The 22,968-nt window shown below is 37.6% G+C and overlaps 1 protein-coding gene across 4 annotated transcripts in view; it reads left to right on the top strand.

Moving 5' to 3' along the window:
• Positions 1–22,968, top strand: part of Macrod2 (mono-ADP ribosylhydrolase 2) — a 1,801,573-nt gene that overhangs the window by 1,285,749 nt on the left and 492,856 nt on the right. The window lies entirely within an intron of this gene.

Here is a 22,968-nt window from a genome sequence, read left to right as displayed (position 1 = left end):
TATATATATATATATGTATAGTGTATGTGTGTGTGTGTGTGTGTGTGTGTGTGTGTGTATGTATGTGTGTCTTGTAGTTTAAGAAACTGATCTACATCAAGGTCTCTTAAGGATCCTGGAATCCCTAACTATACAAAACAATAATCTCTCTCTTTCTTTGTGTGTCTTTCCTTCTCCCTCTCTTGTTCTCTCCTTCTTTCCCTCTCCCTCTACTTCTCTCCCTCTCACTCCATATTTATATTATTATTAATATTAGTTACAATAATATTAATATTTTGTGCATTATTCCCTAAAGCTATTCACCAGTTTACACATGATTTTATCATGACTGTCCATTTATGAGTCAATAATTTGTGTTTGAGTGAAGGCCAGCATTGAGTTTGGTGGGTAATGTTGTATGTTCTTGGACTCTAACTTAATCAGATCCTTAAAGTTTTCCTTTTGAAATATGTAAAATTAACATGCTATACGTCTTCCATTAATGTCCATAGTTCTCTTAGCTAAGATAGTATATGATTTAATGATGCACAGTATATGATTCAATGATGTTTAACTTCCACACACCACAAATAATGTCATATAATAGTGAGTGTTCACATTGCACCATTTACTTATCCTTTGTTTCCTATACTATTAGTAGTAGACACATTTTATTACCCCAACACAATCGTTGATTCGTTTCTCTATAGTTTTGCAATTCACTGCCAGCCAGTGTGGACAGACGCTTCCATACCCTGCCTTGGAATCATTGAGACTGACTAGGAAAATCAAGTTTTATCTTCTACTTTATTATAAAAACAGACAAGCAAAACAAGGGGCTGTTACGGAAATGAACAGTGGAAATGTGGCCCAGACTTCTAACTTGGGGTGGCTGCTTCATGTTATCATACACAGTTTCATGCATTCCTCATTTTTCATGCAATCTAAAAATATCATTTCACAAATACATTGATTTTCTCCACTCCACAGCTACCCTATTCATATCTGGAAGTTGGCCCAAGAAATGATTTTTTTTTACAATGCCTGTTCTATGGTCCTACTCCAGGGACTCATAAGGAATTTGGCTATTGATCTCCAGAGCAATATACATATTTTTAATTTATTTTTCTTATAGAAAGCAGAACAGAATGCCTTTGACCTTTCAAAGCTACCAATGGCCTGGTACTAGAATGCATTTATAAGTTATTGAGGACATACTCAGTATTTAAAATTCCCCAAAGGAACAGGCATCGTACAATGTACAACATGTCTGTTAAGTCTTCCATGCATGTTAAGTCTTCTTAGGACTTAAGGCACCTGTGTATGAATACTGTGAGCTGAAAGATCAGTAGATTTCCAGGAAACTGAAATGTGGGAACCTGTGGGTCCTACATGCAGTCTCATGAAGGAAAACTGAAGCCCTTTCCCCACCTCCCCTTCCTAGTTATAAAGTAGCAGACAGACAGATGCTTAGCGTTCAGTGAGGCTGCTGTGAACCCTATGTGCAGTCAAGCAGATAGGAGACCGCATTTTAGCTAGAGCCTAACCTTAGTTTCATCTCTGCAGCCTGTGGGGGCACTGAATCTTCCCCATTCAGTTATCTATGAGAATTTCCTAACTTCCAATCTTACCGGCACCTCTCTCCCCAACACATGGATTGTAATATTCTGGTATATAGGGAACTTCATGTGTACCTACCTAGATTTGAGAATCACTAGGTGGGGGGAACTCCCAACTCTGCATTTCCAATACTCGTCAATGTTTTCTTGTGGAGGAGAAAAAAATGAATTTTCTTTTACTGTGTTTAGAATTTAGGTTTCTGCCTATCATATGATTTTTTTTTTCAGTTGTGGGGCTTTAACTCTGGGCCTGGGTGCTGTCCCTGAGCTTCTCAGCTCAAGGCTAGCACTCTACCACTTGGCCACAGCGCCACTTCCAGTTTTCTAGCGGTTAATTGGAGATAAGAGTCTCACAGACTTTCCTGCCCAAGATGCCTTTGAACTTCAATCCTCAGATCTCAGCCTCCTGAGTAGCTAGGATTACAGGCATGAGCCTCTGGCGCCTGGCTCAAATGATTTTTTTAAACTGTGTTTTTTGGTTGTTTTTTTTTTTTGTGCATAAACAGATTGTTGTTCAACATGTTAAATATCTATTTGCCATTTGAATTGTTTATGTCTTCTGAGGGAAACAGAACCTGTGCAATTGCTGTTTGTCCCTTTAAGTAGAATTCTTTCAGATGTGTCTGAGTATGCTGATATGTTGTGTGTACGTGGTAGTATCAGTTTGAAAATCTCCATATCCATGGTTCACTTCTAGCTGAGCTCGCAGTCCTTACTCAGTGTCATCTAGACCTCAGAGTTAATCAGCAGTAGCCTAAGATCTACACTGGCTTGGGGTCATCATGGGTGTCCTTTGCAAATAAAGACAATGCTTTCTAATCCACAGTCATGTTTAGCCCTGTCACCCTCTGCTGCCTTCCAACATTCAGATACATAACCCACACATTATTAGAAAGCTGAACAGGTTCCTTTGCGCAGCAAAGAGAATTAGAGACCCACTGAAGAAATGCACAATCATCCTCCTGAGCATGGCTTTTGTGCTAATTTAACAAGGTGGAGGACATGGTCACTTGTTTTCTCATTATGGACCTGAAAGGAGTCATTGCACTTTAGCATCTGATACCAAGACTATTTTTTCCCCTTCTTGGCAGACGCCTTTGAACATATGCTGTGTTAAAAACTCATTTGTCACTTTTGTTTCTAGATCATATTATGGATCAGAAAAAAAAAACATTTGGGTCCAGCCCTATGTCACTGACATGAAACTTTTTAAGATTTTTATGGCTCTTAACAAGGGGATTTAAATAAAATGTGAAATGATGCTTACATTTGTGATGGGAAAATTATACCCGCCACACCAAGTTTCAGTTCCTTTGGACAGTTATTTATAGAAATAAACAAAGAAAAATGTTATTTTCTTCCAATTACTCAATGCAAGGCATGGCTAGCAATCAGAGACCTAATGAAATACTCAGTGTCCTCCTTTAGCAATGTCTTTTTATGCCCACACTCCTCATTGAGTATCTGTGCAGGCTTTACTTCATGCTGCAACCTAAGGTTGAAATAATATGCATTTGGACAAATAAACCCCATCTTTGAAATATTCACATCCTGTGCTGGAATGTGATTGTCATCATCATCATCATCATCATCATCATCATCATCATCATCATCATCCCAATATGCCACTCTACAAATGTATCCAGTGACTAGCCCAAGCAGGATCTTTAGGTAAATGTCATGATGCTCATAGGCTGTGACATAATTGAGGAAAATTATTCCCAGAACCTGCAGATATGCCAAGTTGCTTTTACTCTTCAAGATCTCTGGTGACTTGCAAACATTTTATGTTTTCCTTCCCCATTTCATCCTCTTTTCTTCCTTCCTTCTTCCTTTCTCCCTCCTTCCCTCCTTTACTTCTTCCTTTCTTTCCTTCCTCCCTCTAGCTTTTCCTCCCTACTCCCTCCCACTTTCTTTACGTACACACATAATACCTCCCCACTCTCAAACTACTGTGCTGAGATTTGTCAGAAGCAGATATATTGATAATCTGAAATAATTTTATCTCTTTCTCATTTTATTCTAAATTCTCTCATGGTTAGCAGGAAAACCAGGCCCCAAAGGTTCTTCTTACCTCTGGTGGGATTGTTTGATGTAAGAGCTTCTGAGAGGATGACTCCACTTACACTTGCAGCATTATACTGCCTTAGCATCTACCCTTAATACACATGCCTGAAGTCTTAGAGGTAGAAATTAAACTATTTTGATTTTCCTACATGTTTTCAAACCTCCCTTTTCTTCTCAACAAGAGCCACAATAGATGCCATACTATACTTTTGCTGCTTCAGTGAACATTTGTTAGCCAGTGTGCCTAGCAGAGAAAGGACTTGGATCAGAAACTTTCAGGCCAACCATCCTCTTCACTATTTTTATTCTTTGTGGAGAGCTCTTCTAGCCCTAATTGTTTTTTACTCTACAAGTAGGGAATGTCTAGATATCAAGACTCCAAGGTACTCTAGTCACACCAACCTATAGCCCTCTGTACATTAGAACAACTCACGCTCTTCTATACTTCCATGTGATGGGCACACATCATCTTCTGCTGGCCCTCTTTAACCCAGCCTTGTGTCCTTTGCAGCCCCATTACTTTCAGATAAACAGAATAGAGTCCAGTATATTCTAGAGAGAACACTTAAAGAATTACTATGTTGGGAGGGCATTCTATTTAAATGGGTGAAATAGAATCATGTATGAATCTGAAGCTTCTAGACAGAAAAGAACTAACCAGGGAATGGAAAATATTTAATCTGGCTCCTGCTGATGCTGTTTTAGAGCCTGTGCTTGGCTTTATACAACATGCTCTTACATAGTCAGTATATTCCCTTCAAGGTAGACATTTTTGTCTTTCATTTTACAGTTTAGGTAAATTCAAGGTGAAGGACATTTCTGAAGGTAAATAGTTGGCACTTTCATGTTCTACTACAAGCCTATTTCTGTGGCCAGTAGTGATCTTTGCAGAATTGAGCACCTAATCCAGACAGCCATATAGGGGCACAGTGCCCCAGACTGGTTGGTTAGCATCTTACACTGGAATTTTCTTGCTTGGATTTGAAAACAAAGAACAGTGAAGCTAAGAGGTCTGAGGCGAAGAGCTCCCAAATGCTATCCTCCTTAACATCCACAGAGGGTCCTACTTTTGGGAGATAATTTGCTGAAGCTGTCAGAGATTATTGACTAGCTGATTGGGTACTGAAATCCAGTATGTGGGCCTCCATGATCAGGCAAAATTGAGGACATGTAGTAAATTTAGCAAATGGGATAGTTACCTTTCACTGCGTATAAAAACACAAGGTAATGATTCTCAACTAGATAAACAGAAAGACTGGCAATCATCAGAGGATTTTTTTGCCCACAAGTACATGTTATAATTATGCATTGTCTTTCAAGATACCCTGGCTACATCAAACTACTGCTATTAAATTATTTAAGTTTTTTTATTGTGAGAATACTGTAGAGAGGGGTTACAGTTACATGAGCAAGGTAATGAGTACATTTCTTTCAAGCATTGTTGCCTCCTCCTTTGTTTTCCCCTACCATCCCTTCCCTCCCACCTCCATAACTACACTCCCCCCTATTAAATTATTTTAATAGTTATTTAATATTATTAACACATATGATTGTAGAAAGTAATGGAAATAATAATACTTTTCAACATATAGATAATGCATTGATTGTGTTCACCTCCCTTCCTTCTACCCTTCCCCTCCCATTCCTGTTCCACCTACACACTTCCAAGACTTTCTTTGTCCCTTTTCTTTCAGTCAGCTGCTGTTTTTGATGGAATACTCAGTGTCCTTCAAATATATTGCACTTGAAAATTATTTAAATGGCACTGTACTCATTACTAAGATAGAGAGTTTTTAAAAATATTATTATTGTAAAGATATTATATAGAGGGGTTACATACAGTTACATGGGTAAAGTAATGAGTACATTTGCTATGGAGCATTGTTACCCCCTCCTTTGTTTTTCCCCTACCATCCCTTCCCTCCCCACCTCCCAAACTTTTAAAGTTTGTTTTCAACATAGTGTCTTGTACATCTCATTGTTACAATGGGTCAGCCTATATGCTTGTTTCAGCATTTTATTTCTCTTCCCCTCCCCAAATTAGAAAAATGTATATACAAGATGCAGGGCACCAGAATCAAATACATTGAGAAAACAGGGGTTATACCAAAGAAAGAAAAAAAATCACATAGTACATTAAAAACAACAGCAACAAAGAAAAAATTCTTGTGTCTATATCTTGAGGCTCATATTGCTTAGCTTCATCTTATATGGTCATAAGTATATAGCTTTTGACATTTTCTGCTTGTCTGGTAAGATTATCCTAGACATATACTAGTTACTGGAAATAAGAGAAACCAGGGGATCTATGTTTCTTTGGATCTGGCTTACTTCACTTAATATAATTTTTTCCAAGTCAGAGTTTTTACAAGTTGCATCTCTTAAGACTTTTATATGAGAGCCAAACCAAATGCTGTTAATTAACAAATACTTTCTGATAGCTATACCTTGCTTCTTAGAGGTCAAAAAAGAGATTTTAATTGAAGTCAGTACTGAGTAGAGACAATAAGGAACCATGAGACAGTTAAAGTAGACATGTCCTATAATTGAACTTTAATATACAGCTTTGAAAAAGAGAAGAGGAGATTTACTCACATGACATGTCCAGGTTTGGTATTGTATTCAAAAGAGAAGGTCCTCCCTTTGAGAGATTTTTTTTAATTTTTTTTATTGTGAAAATACTGTGCAGAGGGGTTACAATTACATAGGCAAGATAGTGAGTACATTTCTTATCAATCATTGCAGCCTCCTCCTTTGTTTACCCTTCCCATCCCTTTCCATCCTCCCTCCCCCCCAATCCTCCCCGCCCCCAAGTTGTAAAGTTCGTTTTTGACATTACAACTTGTATTTCTCATTGTTGCAACAGGTCCACCTGTATCCTTATTTAAACAACTTGTTTTTCCCCTTCCCCTCCACAAATTATACCAACATCAAATACAGTGAAAGCAGGGGTTATACTGTGGGGGAGGGACATACAAAGCAACAAAGAAATAATGTTATAATTGCGTTAGAAACAAATGCATGAAAGAAAAAAACATTTAAAATACATATCTTAGGGTTCATTTTCCTAATATCACCTTATCTGACCTTTTCTGCTTGACTCATCTTCCCTGCACTCCCTTTGAGAGATTTGCTGATGAAATCCATAAGGTAATGGGACAGCTTGCAGTATCATATGCATAAGAATACTGATATGGGGGATTTAATTTTTTGAGTTCCAAGTATATTTTAGATAGGAGACCCTTGTCCGTTGTATGGCTAGTGAAGACCTCCCAATCCGTGGGCTTTCTATTGATCTTGCTAGCTATGTCCTTTGCCATGCAGAAGTGCTGCAATTTCATGCAATCCCATTTGTCCAACCTTTCTTTGATTTGTTGTGTTTCTGGGTCTCTATTAAGAAAATTTTGGCCTGTGCCAGGGAGACCTAGGGATTCTCCTATTTTCAGAGTGTTTGCTCTGACTCCGAGGTCTTTGATACATTTGGAGTTGATTCTGGTGTAGGGTGATATGTAAGGATCTAGCTTTAGTTTTCTACAAGTGGTTAACCAATTTTGCCAGCACCATTTACTGAAGAGGCTGTCTTTCTTCCATTCTATTTTTTTAGCTCCCTTATTGAAGATTAGATGGCTATAGGTCTGTAGGTTCATTTCTGGGATTTCAATTCTATTCCTTTGTTCCTGGGGTCTGACGTTCTTGTGCCAGTACCAAGCTGTTTTGATTACTATGGCTTTATAGTAAAGTTTGAAATTTGATATTGATATTCCTCCAGCACTGTTCTTTCTGTTGAGGATCATTTTTGCTATTCGGGGTCTTTTATTGTTCCATATGAATTTTTGGATTGCCTCTTCTATTTCCTTGAAGAATGAGGTTGGAATATTGATAGGCATCACATTGAATTTGTAGATAGCCTTGGGAAGTATTGCCATTTTCACGATGTTGATCTTTCCAATCCAGGAGTATGGGAGTTTTTGCCACTTTCCAAGTTCTGTTTGGATTTCCTTTTTCAGGTTTTTAAAGTTTTCATCATAGAGGTCCTTCACTTCTTTGGTTAACTGAATTCCTAGGTATTTTATTTTTTGTGGGGCTATTCCGAATGGAGTTGCTTTCCTGATATCAGCCACACTTTTCTCATTGTTGGCATACAGAAAAGCCATTGATTTTTGAGGGTTAATTTTACATCCTGCTACTTTGCCAAAGTTTTGAATCACCTTGAGTAATTTGGGAGCAGAGTCCATGGGATTCTTTAAATACAAGATCAAATTAAATCCCCCAAAAACAAATCTTCAAAGAAACAACTGCCCAATAAATAAGTGGGCTAAAGACTTAACATCTCTGAAGAGGAAAGAAGGATAGCCAATAGACACATGAAGAAATGTTCAACCTCTCTAGCCATAAAAGAAATGCTAATCAAAATAACATTGAGATACCACCTCACCCCAGTTAGAATAGCTATAATCAAGAACTCTAATAACAACAGATGCTGGAGGAGATGTTGACAGAAAGGAACCTTACTGCATTGTTGGTGGGAGTGTAAACTTGTTCAACCACTTTCGAAAGCACTATGGAGGTTCCTCAAAAGACTCCACATAGAGCTCCCCTATGACCCAGCAATCCCACTTTTGGGCATTTACCCAAATGGTTACATACAAGACCACACTAAAGCTACCAGCATGACTATGTTTATTGCAGCATTATTTACCTTAGCTAAGATATGGAACCAACCCAGATGCCCCTCAGTAGATGAATGGATTAAGAAAATGTGGTATATATACACAATGGAATTCTATGCCTCCATCAAAAGAATAGCATTGCCCCATTTGTTAGGAAATGGAAAGACTTGGAAATGATTATATTACATTAAGTGAAGTAAGCCAGGCCCAAAGAAACATAAGTCCCATGGTTTCTCTTATTTGCAATAACTAGTATATGTCTGAGTCAAGCAGAAAAGGTCAGATAAGCTGATGTTAGGGGAATAAACCCCAAGATAAGTATTCAAATGGTTTTTTTGTTTTTTTTTTTTCTTTCATGCAGTTGTTTCTAACGTATTTATAAGATGATTTCTTTGTTGCTTTGTATGTCCCTCCCCCACAGTATAGCCCCTGCTTTCACTCTATTTGATGTTGGTATAATTTGTGGAAGGGAAGGGAAAAAAGAAATTGTTTAATAGAGATACAGGTGGACCCATTGCAACAATGAGATTTACACGTCGTTATATCGAAAAACGAACTTTACAACTTTGGTGGGGGGTGGGGGGAGGATCGGGTGGGGGGAGGGAGAGAGTATGAGAAGGAATGGGAAGGGGAAACAAAGACCAGGCAACAATGCTTGATATGAAATGCACTTGTTATCTTGCCCATGTAATTGTAACTCCTATGTATGGTATTTTCACAAAAAGAAAGAAAGAAAGAAAGAAAGAAAGAAAGAAAGAAAGAAAGAAAGAAAGAAAGAAAGAAAGAAAGAAAGAAAGAAAGAAAGAAAGAAAGAAAGAAAGAAAGAGAGAGAAGAAAGAAAGAAAGAAAGAAAGAAAGAAAGAAAGAAAGAAAAGAAAGAGAGAGAGAGAGAAAGAAAGAAAGAAAGAAAGAAAGAAAGAAAGAAAGAAAGAAAGAAAGAAAGAAAGAAAGAAAGAAAGAAAATGGAAAAGCAAGTGTGGAAGAGCACCTGCCTAGTACGTATAAGGTCCAGAGCTCAAACTCTAACACACGTATGTGTATGTGTGTGTGTGTGTGTGTGTGTGTGTGTGTGTGTGTGTGTGTATACACATATATATGTAAAAAAAAGAATACTGATATGAAAGAAGCTCAGATACTCTTCCATGCTCCACCATGGAAATGGTGCCCCTTAGAAGTGGGAAGAGTAGAGTGAGATTTATATATCCACCATTGGTTTATCTTATTCAAAAGATGAAGTCTGATGTACAAACTAGATTAGATCTAAAGTGTAAAAAATGAGTTCTAGTCATATTCCTCTTCTTTCTTAAATAGCTTTGGAATTCAGCTCCAACCTGTCTGGACTGTTTTGCCATCTATAAAATAGGGAATATGGGTCATATCCTTTCCAGTTTCAGGAGGATAGCTATATACTATAGCTATATACCATAGATATCTTCTGAAGAAGGTCAGTGATTTGTCAATATTCATATCTTTGTCTGTGTCTGTGTCATCACATCATAGCATGATCTGACCAAGAGAAACTGCACTCTTAATTTTCCAAGCACACTCAGGTAACATCCAGAGATACTTACCCTTGCTGTGAGTATGCCTTAAAGGTGGTCAACAGCTCCCAGATGGTTGTATCTTTGGAGTTAATATTAGCAACCTTGACCTATTTAAGTGTAGGAGAGGAGGGTATCACATTTATTTCCTACACATGATCTGGATTATATGGTAGTTTTGAAATAGCCAATTTCTAAAGCTCCCCATGAAATTAGATGCAGTAATTATCCAAATGATGTGATATTTTTATAAATATAAAATAAACCTCTGAACATGTGGCTGGGTCTATATCAGACACATATAGAAACAACATGAAGAGCTCCTGGCGAAGGACATTCTTAGCAGTCACTTTTCTGAGTTTTTGGAAGCATGTGTCCTTGCTACTTCTAGGTAGGGAGAGAACAACCATTTCCTTATCCTGTACCTTAAGGATCATGCTGTTCTGCTTGAAGAAAAATCATCAACATATTTGTTACTACCATAGATCTCACCTGGAAGAGATTTTTTTCTTTAAAGGCACTTTCCAATTATAGAAAAAAAAATGAAATGATTTATCTTTGATAGACAGTATTCTTAGTCAGGAATCTTTTAGGAAGAAACTGTGGGCAAAGCTGGAGGTATTTCAATCACATCTGGGCAAAGAAGTGATTCCTATGAAGAACAGACTTGAGGAAGTCACAAAAACATTCCTTCTTTCTACACCAAGAAATATATCTGGCCGAATGATTGCCCCTTTGGTCTCTTGAGCACAACAGCAAACATTCCAGGAAAATTTCACAAGCGTGGACCTATAGGCTTACCGTATTTGAGGATGTCACTGAGAGCTTGGTTTCAGAAGCACTTTCTAACACACTCCCTCTCCATCTGACAGGAGCACCTTCATTTCTTTTTATGGACCCATTTGGAAGTCCATAACCAAGAATCTGTTAGTGAAGAGAATATTCCTTTTGAACATAAAAATAAAAACAGGGAATATTGAAGGATTCATAGTTATAAATCCAGCTTACTAAAACCTGGTCAGAACAAAATATTCACATGTGTGATTACAAGTTTAAAGAATGCAGGCAAACAAAAGGAGCCCAAAACATCAACTTTAAACATGATTATCTTTTTTTTTTTTTTTTTTTTTTTTTGTCTGTCATGGTACTGAACTCTGGGCCTGGGCGCTGTCCCTCAGAACTTCAGCTCAGGCTAGCCCCCTACCACTTGAGCCACAGCGCCACTTCTGGCTTTTTTTCTGCTTATGTGGTGCCCCGGACCTCATGCATGCAAGACAACCACTTTACCACTCTTCCCTGCCCTTACACATGATTTTTAGCAAGGATTGTCACCATCTGGTTTGTCATCTACTGGGCACTCAGATCTGTGATGCTTAGTGGAGAAAAGGTGATAAGTATTTTTCTCTGTTATATAAAGTGACAGATAAATGAAAGGTGAGTTTAGGTGATGCAGTTTATTTTCCACAATAAATGTTTGAATGAGACAAGTAATATAAATTCATTTGTATACCAGTTGGTTCCAGTTGTTTCGTTTTTAAGCTTCTTATTCACTGATGTGATTCTATCAGGCAAAGAGTTTTGTTGTTTCTACATTGTTCCTAAATATAAGGGGTTAACTTTATCTTTAACTCAATGATGGCTTATGAAATTCATTAGCAATCTGTCCTAAAGCTGAATTTACTAGACTTCTTGAGACATGACATATCAGTTTAGTTTTCACCATAGTGACTTCTTAAAAGACCCATAAGAAAAATTTTGCCCAGGTTGGCTTTAAAATCTGAATATGACATAAAATAACTCTGCTGAATTCATTTTGCAATAAACATTGGCTGTTTCTAACCAGTAGATCTTACAGTGGGCTCTTTTCCCTGTAGTATTACATCTTGAAGTACTATACTAGCAGCCCAGCAGTTGCTAGGCTTATTGGTGAGCTACTGGCTTGGTAATAAGGAGATTCTGAGAGAGGTTACAACTGTTCTGGACCTATTCCTCATCTGTAAATAAGGTGAAAGTCACAAGGGAGAAATTACTAAATAGTGGGCCATACCTTGAAGCCACTGTATCATAATATTTGGGAAGATAATTTCTTGTATTTAAAATAAATTCTCTACCAACTTGTTGAGAATGATCATGCCAGTTGTTTTCAAGGATCTTTTCCAGGTAAAATACAGTAAGGCCAAAGCTCACGCTCATTATTTTCAGTGTGGAAAGGTACTCTGATATGAATTGACAAATACTTGAGCCAGATGCTATCAAAATAACAGGTTTCCAGATCAGTTACCTATTCCTGGAAATCACTAGTCAGCTTTTTGTGGTCCTTCCATGTACATATTAAAGACCATAAGCTCTCTTTTAGAAAGAATCTTAGTATATGTTCAATATCATACTAAGAGTAATCACTGTCTTCATGTAAGAGATGCACTTAATAACTTAGAGAACGATATCACAATATGGAATTGAATCATTCTTTAAGTAATCAGATTTAAATCTGTGGACAGATTTATAATAAAGCCAACAGGTCTATATGCTGGGCTTTGTCTAATTATATTGGGTCCTGGAAAGAAACTTCTGAGAGTAAAGTGTTCAGTCATGTGAAGCAAATTAATTCTCCCTGGATATGAAGACACCATTTAGCATGGTTGCAAGATGATTTTCCACTTGGTATCATGCTTGTTCTACCCACCTACCTGTGGATGAGCCCCTTGACATGAAGCCGGGTGACACAGAGGTTTGCAAAATCTACCACCACTTGCTTAATTACATTTTAAAGGTATTACATGTTGAAACCGTTTTAAGATTCAGTGCTGAAAATACTAACTACCTTCATAGTTTCTACAGTTCAGAATTTTCCTCTGAAAACAATTAGAGCCTGATGTGTGTGTGTTTGACAGTCCAAATTGAGCTACAAATGACCTGGGTGTGCTTCAGCTGAGCACAGGGCAGCTGAGGAATGTATTAAGTTGAGTAATCATCTCATCTGTTTTCCCCTTGGGTTCAGTGACATCTACAAAGTTCATTTTTCTAAAGAGTTTTTCTCTCTACAAATTTAAACTCAGGGGAAATGGGATCCATATGTTCCTGATTCATTTGCACTAACTCATCAAAACATTCTTTTCTCTATAAGTTATTAGATGTCTACAGAGGATTTCAACTGCTTTTTCCCCCCCTATAAGTTCCGTAAGCTTCTTTTGTGAAGAGACAGGAAATGGCCGGTTGCCAGCAATGAGGGAACCCCCAAATACTTACGTTTTGTTCAGAAAGGCAAAGGAAAATTGAACTCTTTGTGATTTAAGTAGTCAAGAAAGGATTTTCTTTGCAGAGTGAGGATAAATGTATTCTCTGAAAGTGTGTTATTAGATTTATTAAATGTGTGATTAAAGGAATTCTGTGAGGTTATTACAGCAGGAAAATTAATGATCACTGTATTCAGGAACATGCACGTGTGTGTACATGAGTGCACACACATATGTACTTATCTATGAAGTCAATTTTTATCTGTGAAATTCAAAAGTTGTTGGTTTGCCCAATGATTTAGATCCTTAATCCAGTTAAACATAAAACATTTTTCAGTGTATAGCAGAGGTTTTGTCTGGGAATATGTTCATGTATGTGTATATGCACATATGTATGAAAAGGACTAGAGACAGAGAGAGACAGAAACAGACTCTATATCTGCTGCTTTGCGCACTTATTCTGAAAAAAATTTCAAAATTACTATTTGAAGACTCTAATGTGTCATCTAGCTACCTTAAAAATAAAACTTTCCGGCCACTAACAATAGGCATAGATATTTGGATTTGAAAGCAAAACCAACTTTTGCTTTATCTTTCATGACCTAGAAATGCATAAATATAAAGATGTCATAAATATTGAAGTATTAAATCTTACCTTTGTCCAAGCACCTCACTTGGATATTTCATTTAGTTATCACAAAAAATTACCTGAGAGTTATTATAATTATTTCCCCTTGTGGATAGGACAGTCAGACTAAATATTGAATAGAAAACCTGAAAATTCACAGTGCAAATAAATGGCAATTGGGATTTTAACTGAGAAGCCCAAGTTCATGAGAGAAGAAGGATGATAGATGGCTGACATACATACTCTTTTGTATATCCAAAGCCCAGAAAACAAACCTCGTGTTACATGAGTATAAGAAGAAATGGAAAAGATAGTAAACTAAGGTAGGGCCTTACTAAAGGGACAGATAATATCTACATGAAAGAAAAAGACTGAACTCTAAACATAACAAAGGGAAAACCTTATTCAAAAGGGATCCCAGAATTGCCATAGGCAGATCTGCCTTGTCCATATCACCCAATTAAGTGAACCAGCAAGCTAACAGGCTTAACCAGGTTCAATCCAGTGGACCCCCATACAGGCTAGTACTTGGAAACAAATACAACCCCAAAGGAAGTTTTCTACTCAGCAGGCTAATTGAAGGGCCCAGTACTTGACGCAGACCCATTATAAGAGAGTGAAACTTTGTGAACTTTCCTATAACTGGTTACTGCTGAGAACCAATACCCAACCAATCCCAGTGTGTGGATTTGGCTACAAGCTGATTAAAGACCCCTATACATAGCCACAGATTGGTCATTGGTTGAAGCCACTTGACATCTGGGTCTCTATCTGGAAACAAAGGAAGGACACAGGAATGAGTGAACCACTGGCTAGAGTTCAGCAACTAGGTCTTCTCTCCAAGATAATAGAAGGGCATAAAAACAAATGAGTTGACTAGAATTACTGAGTTAATGGTAGGGGAAAAACAAAGGAGGAGGCAACAATGCTGAATAGGAAATGTACTCTTTACCTTGCTCATGTAACTGTAACCCCTCTGTACAGCATTTTTCAATAAAAAAGTATAAAAAATAAAAAATTAATCTATTATCTCCTTTCTATATTGTTATTTTTCAATACCGTTTCTTCTCACGTTTTCTATCTCTCGCTTACAAACTATTTTACCATCGCTTATTCCACCTCCTCTAAATATTTTTAATTTTTCCTTCCCTTTGGTATCTCTAAAAGTAGCCACATTCTCCAAAATAGTTGAACTGTGTTCCTACACAATGGTAATGTATTTATTTGTGGTCTTCACACTTTATTCTCCATATTTTCCCTTACTTCCTTACTAGCTTTTACTGTCTAATTTTTAACTAATTTTAATTTTTATTCTTTTAACCCACCTACTAGGTAAAAATTAGGGATTAAAAATAAATGCTGAGAGATACTAATAGGCCAACAGACAGGTCATCCAGACAAAAAAAAAATCAGCAAAGAAACCTCACAATTAGATGAAATTTAGACCAGTGGATTTGAGGGACATCTACAGAATTATTCATCCCAGTATTGACCAACATATTTTCAGCAGCTCAAAGCTCATATTTTAGGATAAAAATCTTAGCAGATACAAGAAAATTGAAATAACTCTTTGTATTCTATCAGATCATAAGTAAAACTAGGACTCAAAGGTAAAAGAAAATATAGAAAGAGTTTAAAATCCTGAAAACTGAACAACTCAGTTTTGGGTGACTAGTTGTCATTGAAGAAATTGCAGGAGAAATTTAAAAGCTCCTGGAATCTAATGAAAATGGATATATAATGTACTATATTTTTTAGGTTGCAATAAAAGGCATTGCCAAGAGGAAAGTTGAAAGCTGTGATCACGACCAACAAAAACTAAACAGATATCTCAAATCAGTATTATAAAAAAAAAAGCTCCTAGAAAAACAAGAATAAGCCAACCCCCAAATTGGCAGATGGAAAGTAGTAATAAAGATTAGAGAAGAGATCAATGAAATAATTATTGCAAAAAAACCTATGCAGTGAATTGATAAAACAAAAATTTGTATATTTGAAAAAAATGTGTGATAGATAACCTTTAGCCAAGGAGAAGACTCATACTAATGAAATTAGGGGATGGAAAGGGGTATCACAACAAATATCAGTGAAAACTAGAGGAATATGAAAATTCGACCTATATTCAAATAAACAGGAAAATCTAGAAGAAATAAATGTATCTATTTCAGCTTTTTAAAATTTATCTCTATATCTACTTCACCTACCAAAGTTGAACTAAGAGGACATAAACCACTTCAAGAGACCTATTACCGGCACTATGGTTATAGAATTAACAGAGTCTCCCAAAACTTATGACTATATGGATTTACTACCAGGTCTTCCATCTCTTCCTTTCTACCTCCCTTTTCCTCCCTTTTTTCCTCTCCTTATGCCTAGGAAAGCTTTTAATTTATGAAAGAGAACACCTCAATATTAAAGATCACACAGCCATGGGGTGAGAGCTGATGCAGACGTACCCAGCAAACTGGGGGTTGGAGAAACACTGGGTAGGGGGAAGAGCCAAGGAAGGTGCTTGGTGTTTCCATATTTAAATGGAAGAACAAACCATGGGCTGAAGTTGCTTCTGCTGGCCATGAAATCAAATACTCTTCCTTCTTTCTTGACTGGGAGATTTGAGCAGTACTCAACAACTGTGTGGTCCTTGGGGGAACCTTTACAATTACTTTCAAGGCGAATTTTAATAGTTCTTCCCATCATGGTTGCAGCCCCAAACACAGTTGTAATCAGCAGTTCCTGTGACTTTTTCACAGTGCAAATAACAACGATTTCCCATCATGTGAGAATACCAAAAAAATTAAATAGTACTTATGGACTAGACATGGTGGTACACACCTGTAATCACAGCTACTCAGAAAGTAGAGGTATGTGTACCTCCATCCAAGATCTGTGAGGGCAAAAATGTAAGACCCTTTCTGCAAAAATAAAAAAAGCATACAATATCCATGGAAGAAAAAAAGAGAAAAACAATGAAAATAGCTTACAAGAAGTAAGCACAAATTGTTTGTAATCTGGCTCAAATTGCTTGCTTAGTGAGCACAGGCCATGAGTTCAACCCTTTATTATCACCTCCAAAGGAAAACAGACAAGCACAGTGTATGCTCATGGCGGCTTCACATTATGAGAACCTACTGTGAGAAAGCGTTTTAATGTAATTATAAGAACCACACCTATTCCCATAGCACTCATTGTTTCTTTGTACCTCTTTTCCCTCCATCAAATGGTTTCTGATCCTTTGATTTTTTAATCATTTAATAACTGTTCCAACAAAGGTCCACAGGATCTACTCAATTGTGAAAGGAGTTCATGTTACCCAAAATAAGTTTCTCTGGGTGCACTGCATACTGCTTTTCCCATGCTCATTTTCCTCTAGCTTCACAGGACAATTTGAATCCACCCATTACCTTTATGCTTAATGCTTTTCCTACAAAGAAGGCACTTCCTGAAGCTCTGCTCAAATAGCTTCTCATTATTCAGGTCTCATCTCCAAATCACCTCTTCAGAGTGACTGCCTCCTGTACCCTATACAGGGAAGACCTACCCTCATTTACTTTCCATCACTTCACTATTTATATTGGCACAAAATCCATCACTACTTGAAATGTGCATGCTTATTGGTTTATTGGTTGTTATGTCTGAATTGGAGTGGCATCTCTATTGGAGCAAGGACTCAAATGGATTATTTCCATATCCTGAGAGCATTGAGCAAAGTCAGGAATATAGTGAGCACAATAAATGTTTTCTGAATAAAAAATGATATTGCAGGGAGAGTGAAGAGGATGTAGAAAATGATTTAGATTGGGGAGTGTTTACTGTAAAGTCTGACAGAAAGGCCAGAAGGGCCCATTGGCCTCCTGCCTTCCCCTGTTTCTTCCGCAGGAATAACACAAGCTCAGTGTGAGCCTTTTTGATCAGTGCAGAAAATACATTTTGAAGGATTCATTGATCTTAACAGCCAAGCCTTAAAAAATGCTAATGGAACAGGTTGCTTAGCTATTTCTCTTTGCCTTCTCTTCTACGTTTTTTTTTTTTTTTAAATCCACTAACGATGAGCAGACACTATTTAAATACTAGGCAGGTGCAAACCATCAAAACCCTGGATTAATAGAGCTGATGGCAAACATTCTTTCTGTAGGCACACACGATAAAACTAGATTCTTGACAGAAGTTGTAGCATACGATTTTGGGTACTCAAAGAGCATGCTTTATGAGAGAGAAAAAAAAAAAATGGTAATGGGTTCACTGCTGCCAGAATACAGAGTCTTGACACACAGTTTGAGATGTCTGAATCTGACATTTAATAGCTGAGATGATAGTGGCCAAATACTTCGCGAGGTCAAATTCATGCAGAGTTCCTGAAAAGGTGAGAAATCGCTGAGATCTGTAATGACAAAGCTGATGGGAAGATTGATGAAATAGTGGTGGCAACAGGACAAGCCTCCAAAATAGCTTGCGAATGATTTATTCTTGTGACAGCAGAGCCAATTGACAATAGCAGAGTGCTAATTAAATACCAACCACTGGGAAAATACCATAAATTTCTGTTAGCTCTGTGTTGGCAATTTTGTACTTTTAAGCAGGAGCCAGGTTATTTTCTAATAAGCGTTTCTTTTGAGACTTAAATTTTATGTGTCCTCATTCCTTTTTTTTTCTTTTTTTCACTATTTGCAGAGTATGTTTCCATTTTTATTAACCACAAAAAAAAAAAAAAGAAAAGGAAAAGGAAAGGCAAAAGAAAAAAGTGTTGTGAGAGAAAAACTGATGAAAGAGGAAGCTGGAAGTATCTTAATAGCATTAGCTAAGAAAGGCTCCCTTCCATTCCTTTCAACTTCCTGGCTATTCAGGGTGGTCAAATAACCACCATTTATTAAGAACTCACTTGGAAAAAATTATATTAAGTGAAGTAAGCCAGGCCCAAAGAAACATAGGTTCTATGGTTTCCCGTATTTGCAATAACTAGTATATGTCTGAGTCAAGCAGAAAAGGTCAGATAAGGTGATGTTAGGGAAATGAACCTCAAGATAAGGATTCAAATGTTTTTTTTTTTTCTTTCTTGCAATTGTTTCTAACATATTTATAAGATGATTTCTTTGTTGCTTTGTATGTCCCTCCCCCATGGTATAAACCCTGCTTTCATTGTATTTGTTGTTGGTATAATTTGTGGAGGGGAAGGGCAAAAACAAACCATTTAAATATGGATACAGGTGGACCCACTGCAACAATGAGATGTACAAGTCGTTATGTCGAAAACGAACTTTACAACTTTGGCTGGGTGGGGGGAGGAAGGGGATGGGAAGGGATGGGAAGGGGAAACAAAGGAGGTGGCAACAATGCTTGATAAGAAATGTACTCATTATCTTGCCCATGTAAGGTATTTTCACAATAAAGAATAATAAAAATAACTCATCACAAGGTGGGCATTTTGATAAGTGTTTAGTATGAATTAATTTAGTTGCTATGAGTGGGCCACTGTGCTAAGTATGAGCCCTCACTGCAACACTAAGACATAGAAACATGTTTGTTTGTTTTTTGTATGTTTTTGTTTTTTGTTTTGCCTGTCCTGGGGCAACTTGGCGCCTGGGCATGGTCCCTAAGCTTCTTTTGCTCAAGGCTAACACTGGTAGAGTGTTGGGTAACAGCAGCACTTCCATTTTTTTTTTCCATTTATGTGGCACTGAATACTCAAATCCTGGGCTTCATACAGGGTAGGCAAGCCTCTACCAAGTGCTACCACTAAGTGCATGCCCAGTCCCTTTTGGAGGTTTTCATAAATAAGTAATCAGAGGCAGGTAAGGAACTAAGTACTCCTGTGGATTATGCTGTCTTGTTTTAATGTATGAGTAATTCCATAAAACAGTTTTCAAAGCAGCTTAACATGTGAGAGCTGCCTATTAGAATTATATTTTACCAAGAGATACAATGGATGTAAGGGAAACTTGCTAAGTAAATACGCACTATATTTATATGAACACTTATCCCCCATGATGAAAAGGGGAAGAGGAGTCTTGACTCATTATGACCTCAATTTGGAAAGCAGCTATCATGGGCTAGAAGAATAAGGCATTCTGTGCTTAAGAAAGTTGGGCTCTTGTTATCCTCTTTCTTATTTGCCCTAGGTTGGAGAGAGGCAGGGGTTAAAGAATAGTTTGGTAGAGGTTGAGGAAGCTTAGAAATTAGGGTGATCTCTACAATAATCCCACAACCTGGAACACATATAGCTAGCTAGTTGCGTAGTAAACCTATAAAGCTCTGGAGGCAAAGCTGAGGAGAAGCCTCCATCTCTATGCAGCACAGAGGAGGAGTGACAGGAAGTACTGAAACAGAAAGGAACACTCAACCTCCCACCACCAAAAAAAAAAGTAGATGAAGACAATAGATAACATGAAAATTAAAACCATTAGTAACTTTTAAGAAGGTGCATGTTTCTTTAAACAGCTTGAGTGTGTGACAATGAACTATGTTCTTGGTTAATGTGGATTACCCCTGGGTGGTATAAGGAGAGTTTTATATATAAACCCCCACCTTGTAAATGGCTCTCAAGAGAACACCATATCTTGTGAAGTGTTTAGGTAAAATATCCACAGGGGGTTAGGTATACTCAGGGAGACCTTTTCCCATGTGTAGCAATGGCACATTCTGGATTGTATTTATTTGCGGAGGGGCCAAAGTTAAAATGGCAGTACCTGCAGAGGGATTCCATCCCTCCTCTCCTTTATTTTCTCTTTTGGCTGATGCAATGGAAATGATGCCTGTGATGACAATGGAAGCCAAGGCCCATTAACACAGGTGTTGTCCCTATTTTTAAGGTTTAAGATGAGCTTCAAGATGGGCTTGTGGTTACAAAGACCACCCACCCAACCACCATGACTGTTGAGATTATATAAAGGGGAGAATAATGTCAACAGAGGACCTGAATGCTCCCATGGAGCCTGGGACTTTCTAAGTCTTTCTATGGCACTATTGGGGACCAGGCAGACACCTGCCAAAGTGTATTCTAAAAAAAGAGAAACATATTTGGAAAAGCGAGTCATGACTTCGACATTTTCTGAGTTCTTCCATTTGTTTCTCTGCAGAATCCCCATATTGTGGCTTAACATCCACACATTCATCTTCCCACCAGTTTTGCTGATCAGGTTGGATGATGTGTTATTGGCCAAACCTAGATCTCATCAGAGTTCTTCATGCTGGAGCCTCAGGCCCCAAGGCCAGCCAGGCTTTGATTCTGTCCCTTAGACACATTCAATGGCAAGTGGGTGTTTAAGCCATAGGGAAGGGACAGCAAGAACAAATACATAATTAAATGTGTTCTCTGGCTGTGCATGTCATAGGTAAGCTGTTGGGTTTTCTCTTGAGTGACTTGTCCTAATTGTGTCAGCATCTTCTCCCAGCAGAGAACTGGGCTGCATTTGATCCATGAACTTAAAGCGGGAGGTGAAGAATTGTACATCTACAAGAGCAATTCTAACTATAATTAAGAATGGTTCACTTTTCTTTTCAGTTTGTCTTCTTCTTCCTCAGTGAGCATGGCAGGGATTTCCATTAATAATGGTGACATTCTGGTCATGTAGAATTAGGAGCTAGATGACTGTAGTTAATTGGCATATTATTGTATTCCCATAAATTCTGTCTGGGACCGCTGTGAGTAGATTTAAAGCTGCTAGGAAGAAATAAAATATATAACCCCTTACAATGAAGTTGTTTTAAGCTTGAAGCTTTTGTGTTTTAGTGACTTTGAAGCTAGAGAAGTATTCACTTGAGGAATTTGAAGAAATGTTAAGTAACAGACAAGAGTTTCTGGTAGAAGTCTGCCTTTGGACTTGTGGCCAAGTAAATAAGAATGAAAATGACAGTGTGACCCAAATATATTGTCTGCCATCTCCTAGTTGTCCATCCTCCTCATTATAGCTCAAAACAAACTAAAAAGTAAAACCCTTACATTATTGATGATAATACCCAGCATTACACATAATTAGGATATGCTAATTGCAGTATTTTAAAGAAACTAACACTGCTCAGAATAAACAGCGTTCTCATTTTACAAACAGTGATAACAATGATTAAGTGGGGACTTTCTTTGGAGTGTTGTTTACAGTGAATTTTAAGTGAAGGTTGAAGGAGTCAAGTTAATTCCTATGCAGTGCCTAAGTGTGTGATTTTATTTTTCAGTTGCTTTGGGCCGTTGACCTTTCTGAACCCATCCTGACCCCTGTTTACTCACTGGTGGTATTTGGCAAATTGTCCAAGATTTCTGCATATGAATTTACCCATCTTTAGAGTAGGGAAGTAATGCATAACTAACACACAAAGGACCTCCTAGCTTCTGCACCAAGTCTGTATCCCACCCATCTCCCTCCCATCTCTCCAGTCCTGCCGCTGGTAGAAGGGCAGCTCTGTTATAATGCCTGGCCCATGTGGAAAATACAGTAGCAATTTTGATGTTGTTTATCCTGTGTACTTCATAGATAACTTTTGAGAAGTATGTAAAAGAACCAGGCAAAGGTGCTTGTGTGATGCTAAACAAAGGTCATTTGCTCATAAAACCCATTTGTGGTTATTGTGTTGCTTTTATCATTAGACAAAGTATGTGTGTACATACTTGGAAACAGTAAATATTACACTGAGAAATTTAAATATGATCATGTGTATTAGCATGTCAAGTGAAACGCTTTGTAGTAGGATTACAATCCTTTCTGAGTGCAAAGCATAAATTTAATGAAAGTAAGGGGGGTATGTTCTCGAACCTTGTTTAATTTGATGACCAGCTTGGCTCTATATAAATACAGAAATTTTGTACCAGAAAAGAGATAGGAGTAGAAAAGAAACACATCAGAAATTAACGTTGTACACTTCTTGAAGAGTACACTCTTCCTGCTGGTACCTGGTGCTGACTGCTTGCTGGATGCAGACAGACATTTAGACAATTGCAGTTTAACCTGAGGAAGGAGGGTAAGACAGACAGTTGGCAGAATTGACTTTTAAACACTGAGACACTGGTTCATTTGGGTGAACAAGGTAATAAAAGCAGTCACATGGCAATTTCTTACTTGGCATTTCTCATCTTTTGAGGACATTCTTAAATAATTGTCTAACTCCATTTGATTAAAAAGCTAAATTTATTCAGAGAAAAGGAAGATTGTTTTTTTCTACTGACCAAGCAAAGGACATTTAATTGTGTTTTATCACGTACATTTATCAGATGATTTGGGTTGAGTTTAGATACAAGGCACTTTTCAA

This window comes from Dipodomys merriami, unplaced genomic scaffold, assembly GCF_024711535.1.
Source record: "Dipodomys merriami isolate MVZ:Mamm:240054 unplaced genomic scaffold, mDipMer1.0.p SCAF_7, whole genome shotgun sequence".
In the NCBI taxonomy this organism is placed as follows: Eukaryota; Metazoa; Chordata; class Mammalia; order Rodentia; family Heteromyidae; genus Dipodomys; species Dipodomys merriami.
The sequence above is the reverse complement of the archived record's forward strand: the minus strand, read 5'-3'. Positions and strand labels throughout refer to the sequence as shown.